The following is a 7,236-nucleotide window of genomic DNA, read 5'->3' as shown; positions in this document are numbered from 1 at the left end:
CTGACTGAGTTGTTTAATGTTATTTTCAAGACGAAGAGGATGCTAGATGAGTGGAAGTGGAGTACGATGACTCCATTATACAAAAACAAAGAGGATATCCAGAATTGTAACAATTATAGGTGTATAAAATTGCTAAGTCATACCATGAAAGTTTGGGAGAGGGTGGTGGAAGGGAGGGTAAGACGGGTGGTTTCTATATCAGAAAATCAGTTCGGGTTCATGCCTGGTCGCTCTACTACAGAAGCTATCCATCTTATTAGGAGGTTGGTGGAGCAGTATAGAGATAGGAAGAGGGATCTACACATGGTGTTCATTGATCTAGAGAAGGCATGTGACAAGATCCCTAGGGACATTCTTTGGAGATGCCTGGAGGTGAAAGGTGTGATGGTAGCTTATAATAGAGCGATAAAGGATTTATATGATGAAGCTAAGACTCGGGTTAGGACTATGTGAGGTGATTCAAAGCCCTTTCCAGTAGTTATGGGGTTATACCAAGAATCTGCGCTCAACCCGCTCTTATTTGCCCTAGTAATGGACGCATTGACATACCATATTCAAGTGGAGGTGTCATGGTGTATGTTGTTTGCTGATGATATAGTTCTATTGATGAGACAAGAGGCGGCTTTAATGAAAGACTGGTGGTATGGAGGCAGGTCCTGGAGTCTAAAGGCTTCAAGTTGAGTAGGACTAGGACAGAAATTTGGAGTGCAAGTTCAACAATGTGTCGGTGGAAGCGGACGGGGAGGTGAGGCTTAACTCGCAAGTCATCCTTAAGAGAGTGAGTTTCAAGTACCTAGGGTCTATTATCCAAGGAGATGGGGAGATCGACGGGGATGTCATGCACTGTATAGGGGTATGGTGGATGAAATAGAGGTTATCGTCTAGAGTCCTGTGTGACAAGAAGGTGCCAATGAAACTTAAAGGTAAGTTCTATAGAGCGGTGATTAGACCTGCCATTCTGTATGGGGCTGAGTGTTGTCCAGTAAAGAATTCTCATATCCAGAAGATGAAAGTATCTGAAATGAGGATGTTGAGATGGATGTGCGGGCACACTAGGCTTGATAAGATTTAGAATGAAGATATTCGGGAGAAGGTAGGTGTGGCTCCCATGGATGACAAGATGCGGGAAGCGAGCCTTAGATGGTTCGGGCACGTGCGGAGGAGGAGTCTAGATGCCTCGGTAAGGAGGTGCAAACGGTTGGCTTTGACAGGTACAAGGAGAGGTAGAGGGTGGCCTAAGAAATATTGGGGTAAGGTGATAAGACAAGACATGGCGCAACTTCAGATTTCTGAGGACATGGCCCTGGATAGGGAGGTATGGAGGTCGAACATTGGGGTTGTAGGTTAGGGTTTAGTTGAGCGTTTTTCTTCGTTGTTCTAGCTAGTTTGATAGCATTTTATATAGGACTGCTAGTGGTTATTGTTCCATCACACTTTCTATTTTTTGTTTATTAATTTTTACTGTTATTTTATATTTTATTTACAATTTTTATTATTGCCATAATTATTGTCCTTCCCACTTATTTGTTGTCACTTACGGTGCTGATCTTATTTGCATGTTTTCTGTTGTTGTTACAGATCTTTTATTTTTGAGTCGAGGGTCTTCCAGAAACAGCCTCTCTACCCTCATGGGTAGGGGTAAGGTCTGCGTACACTCTACCCTCCCCAGACCCCACTAGTGGCATTATTATTGGGTTGTTGTTGTTATTGTTGTTGTAATTTATGTGGAAATGTATGTATTATTTTATGCAGGTATTAACAATACATAGATTAAAGCACTAAATGACAAAACTAACCCTCAAAATAATTAACAAACTTTATTTTGTTTAGATAGTAAAATATATTTTAAGCTATATATTAGTTTTTAATATATCAAACAAAACATTCTATAAGAAATAATCTTCGCATTACTAATTTGTCTCTAAATTAAATATAACCTTTTTTTTTCTGCTGCAATTTAAACCGAATCTTTCCTGAATTATTCTCACTTAATGAACCACTAACTCACTCCCTAATGTTACTAACTCATATACATGCTATATGTCTTAGTGAGCAAGGTAATAAGAACTGTTGGCCCAAGTAAATGTGAAGTTTTGAAGACTGACAAAAGAACTCAGACATGGACCAGGTCCATCCTGTGAAGCACAGTCATGATAAACCCAAACATGTGAGATGCACGTGAATGAGATAAATCTAATTTATCAGAAGTAATATCTCCTGATCATGATCGAAAAGGTTGCATATTGGATAAGGAGAAAGATTCCTTACACAAAGAAAACACAGTTTAGGAAAAGGATAAAATTAGAGTATGAGATCAATTAGAACTCTTCCACCATGGAAGAGTAGCCTCTGTATCCTAGTCAATCTCTAATTACTAACCCCTTAAATATCAATGTTGTTCTCTTTTATAGGTAATGCACATAAGCAGAAGTTAAACGTGAATTAAGAGCAAAATAGCAAAGCAATTTTGCAAGCAATTTATGTGTGATTCAAGCGTGCAATCCTGAAGCTACTTGAACCAGTTCCAAGTGTCTATCTTTTACTCTAGTTCAATTGTAGTAGGTGATTTTACATTGTACCTTTCAACTTTATCTAGAAGCAATTAAGGTACTTAGAGTTTTCAAGTATATATAGAGTTAACTTGAAGTTGTACTATCACAATAGTTGAGGCTGTGTGCTACAACGAGATTATAGTTAATCATAGGTTTACAAAAGAATTTTTGTAAATGCAGTTTTTGGCTCAGTGATTTTAGTGGAGAGTTTGAGAAAATCCTACTGGAAGGTAGGTCGTGATTTTTTCACCTTTTGAGCTAGGTGTTTTTCACGTAAAAATCTCTGTGTTCTTTATTTTCTGTACTTATTATTCCGCAACAGTAGTAGTTGGAACACATAGAAGAACCAGGTCCTTCTATAATCAAGTTAAGTGAAAATTGGGTACCACACAAATCATCCCCCCTCTTGTGTGGTATTGAAGTCTAAAACATCAATTGGTATCAGAGCGGGTTATCCTTGAAGAGGCTAACACCTTAGGAACAGATCCAGATGAGTGCACCACCGGGAAACTGGGAAGGGCAATCCACTGCTAGACCTCCACTCTTTAATGGCCAGTACTATTCCTGGTGGAAGAACAGGATGAGAGACCACATCATAGGAGAAGACTATGAACTCTGGGACATTATTACTGATGGTCCCCGGGCTACTACATAGAAGAATATTGAAGCAGTGGACGTGCCAAAGACGAGAGCTGACTGTACTACTGAAGATTTGAAGAAATGGGAAAAGAATGCCAAGGCCAAGAAATGGCTTGTGTGTGAACTAGGTCCAAACGAGTACAGCAGGATTCAAAGTTGTACTACTGCTAAGGAGATATGGGACACTCTACAAGTGGCCCATGAAGGAACTCCTTAAGTAAAGAGATCAAGAAGAACACTATTATATTCTCAATATGAGAATTTCACCATGAAGGAAGGAGAAACCATCCAAGATATGTACACAAGGTTCACAACACTAACAAATGAACTTAAGTCTCTTGGAAGAATTATCCTTAAAGAAGACAAGGTTGAGAAAATCTTGACAAGGGTCTTGCCAGTAACTTGGGAAAGTAAAATCACGGCTATTCAAGAATCAAAGAACATTGCCACTCTCAAGTTGGATGAGCTGATTGGAAATCTCACTGCCTATGAACTGAGAAAGCAACTATGAAGATAGATGCACCCAAGAAGGAAAGAAGCCTGGCTCTCAGAATAGTTGAAGGTGCAGACTTAGAGGATGATAAAATGGCTATGATCACAAGGGATTTCAAGTAGTACTTAATGAGAGGAAAGGGTTCTTCAAGAGGTGCAAACTTCAATAAACCAAGGGCTCCTAAAAAACAAACCAACGAGGGCTGCTACAAATGAGGTAAGACTGCCCACATGATCAAGAATTGTCCCCAGTGGGAAATTGAATGGAAGAAGGAAAGGGATGAATGAAGAAATAGGAAGAAGGAACAGGTTCAACCCAAAAGGAACAATGGATCAACAAAGGCTATGGTTGCTTCTTGGGGAGAAACCTCAGATGAGGATTCACAAGATGAAGCTGGAGATGAACAAACACTTATGGCCATTGGAGAATCAGATGATGAACAAGAGGTAAGTACTATTCATGTCAAAGACAAGATTAAATTTTTGTCTAAAGAAAGGCTATCTGAATTATTCCTAAACTTCACATTGATGAGTTTGAGGTCATAAACAATGAGAAGGAACAGTTGTCTAGGGAATGTGTGATCCTAAAAGTCAAGTGCAAAAATCTAGAATTTAGGGCTAGTGAAAGTGATAGTATAAATGCTGAGTTGAAGAACCGAGTTCTTGAACTTGACACCAATGTCTTAGAACTTAGGTCTGAAAATTTAAAACTAAAATTAGGAACAGGATAGAAGAAAGCTGATCACACACATCCCTTAGAAGAAAATCTGGGAAAAATGAAGAATGAGTTGTACAAGAAAGATGAGCAGATGAGAGTCCTAAAAGAAGATCTAGGCAAAGTGAAGAATGAACTAGATAGAACTTGCAAATGGAATAAGTCCTCTGATGCACTATCCTAGCTACAAGAGCACCACAATAGAAACAAGAGAGGACTTGGCTATGGGACCCCAACACCTAAGTGGGATCCCAAAATCAAATATATCACACTTCCTAAAAACAAAATTTGCACACACTGTGGCAAGACTAGTCATTACAAAAGTGAATGTAAAGCAAAAGAAAAGGCCAGTCACAAGAACAAAACCTTTGTTCAAGAGAAAAATAGGCTGCCTGGATGGGCCAAAAGGAATTTAATTCACCCCTTTGCCTATAGAAAGGGACCCAAACTAGTTTGGGTTCCTAAGACTAACCCCTGATTTTGTTTTGCAGGTCCAAGTGAAGGGAAGTAGCCAAATATGGTACATGGATAGTGGCTACTCAAAGTATATGACTAGAAGTAAGAACCAGTTCCTAGGTAATGTCTCCTTTGGAAATGGGAAGAAAGGTGAGATCATTGGGGTTGGAAAGGTAGGTAAGACAAACTCACATTCCATTGAGAATGTCTACTTGATATATGGCTTGAAATATAGCCTAATTAGTGTATCACAACTGTGTGACAGAGGTAACCTAGTAGCATTCAGCTCTACCAAATGTTTTGTGATTAATCTTACCACTGACAAGATTATTTTGCAGGGAAAAAGAGTTAACAATATTTGCATTGTAGATTTGTCCACTCTTTCAGAAAATGAACTCACCTGCTTGAGTGTGCTGGACAATGATCCCCTCATGTGGCACAAAAGACTTGGTCATGCAAGTCTGAATCAACTCTGCAAATTAGTCTCCAAGGACATGGTGATAAGGTTACCTAACATCAAGTTCAAGGAAGACAAAGTTTGTGAGGCCTGTGCAAGGGGAAGCAGGTAAGATCATCTTTTAAAAGCAAGAAAATGGTAAGCACAACCAGGATTGATGGAACTAGTTCATATGGATCTTTGTGGTCCAATAAGAACATTGAGCAAAGGTGGTAGGAAATATGTTGATGATTACTTTAGGTTTACTTGGGTATTATTTTTAACATCTAAGGATGAAGCATTTGACATGTTTATTGCCTTTGTTAGAAAAACTGAGAAACAACTATGTAATCAACTTGCATCAATTAGGTCTGATCATGGAACTGAATTTGAAAATGCTAAGTTTGCTGAATTTACTGGTGAGCATGATATAGATCATAATTTATCTTCCCCTATGACTCCTCAACAAAATGGAGTAGTTGAAAGAAAGAATAGGACTCTTGAAGATATGGCTAGGACTATGCTTCTTTCTAGTAAAGTGTCCCATAGCTTCTGGGCAGAGGCTGTAAATACTGCATGTTATATCATTAATAGATGCATGACTAGACCTCTTGTAGAGAAGACTCCCTATGAGTTACTTAAGGGAGAAAACCAAATATATCCCATCTTAGGGCATTTGGATGCAAGTGCTTTGTGCACGATAATGGAAAGAAATCCTCGGTAAGTTTGATCCCGGAAGTGATGAGGAAGTATTCTTGGGATATTCTTCACATAACAAAGCTTATAAAGTGTACAACAAAAAAAATTTGTGTATAGAAGAAAGTGTACATGTAGTTTTTGATGAAACTAACACTTTATGAGAGACAGGGAACATGGAGATAAAGCTGTTGGGCTGGTAAGAGAATTGAGTGAAGTCACAGCTCAAGCTGAAGATGCACCAAAAGAAGGAGCAGGTGATGGAACAGGTTCTTCCATCCATGGCAACCTGACAGGGGGAACTGAACAAAGAAGAACTGAAACCAATCCCCTAATGGAACTTGTCCATGAGCTTGTTTCTCAGCAACAGAACATGGGAGAAACATCAAACAGAAACCAGTTGGTTGTGAAACCTTACAAGTATCAAAGTTCTCATCCTATTGAGAACATAATTACTGATCCAACATCTGGAGTTAAAACTAGATCACAATTAAAGAATTTGTGTGATTTTGATGCTTTCTTATCTCTTATTGAACCTAAAAATGTTGTTGAGGCTTTGCAAGATGCAGATTGGGTAAATGCAATGCAAGATGAACTCAATCAGTTCGAGAGAAGTCAAGTTTGGCTCCAAGACCCAAGGACATATCAGTAATTGGCACTAAATGGGTCTTTAGAAACAAGCTTGATAAAGATGTAATAGTTACAAGGAACAAGGCAAGGCTGGTAGTCCAAGGTTATATCCAAGAGGAGGGCATAGATTATGATGAGACCTTTGCTCCAGTTGCAATACTGGAGGCAATAAGACTCCTTATAGCCTTTGTAGCACACATGGAATTTACTCTTCATCACATGGATGTCAAAAGTTCCTTCCTAAATGGCAACCTAAAAGAAGAAGTGTTTGTCAAACAACCTCCAGGGTTTGAGAGCAAGGAGTGTCTGGAACATGTGTACAAATTAGATAAGGCTCTCTATGGACTCAAGCAAGCTCCTAGAGCATGGTATGAATGACTGTCCAAATTCCTGCTTGAACATGGATACAAGAAATGTAAAATTGACAGTACTCTATTCCCGAGGGAAAAAGGTAAGGATCTTTTTGTAGTACAAATATATGTTGATGACATAATTTTTGGGGCAACCACTGACATACTGAGTAAGGACTTTGGCAAATTAATGGGGAGTGAGTTTGAAATGAGTATGATGGGTGAGCTTAACTTTTTCTTAGGCTTACAGATCAAACAAAACCCAAATGG

This window comes from Nicotiana tabacum, chromosome 22, assembly GCF_000715075.1.
Source record: "Nicotiana tabacum cultivar K326 chromosome 22, ASM71507v2, whole genome shotgun sequence".
Lineage (NCBI taxonomy): Eukaryota > Viridiplantae > Streptophyta > Magnoliopsida > Solanales > Solanaceae > Nicotiana > Nicotiana tabacum.
The sequence above is the reverse complement of the archived record's forward strand: the minus strand, read 5'-3'. Positions refer to the sequence as shown.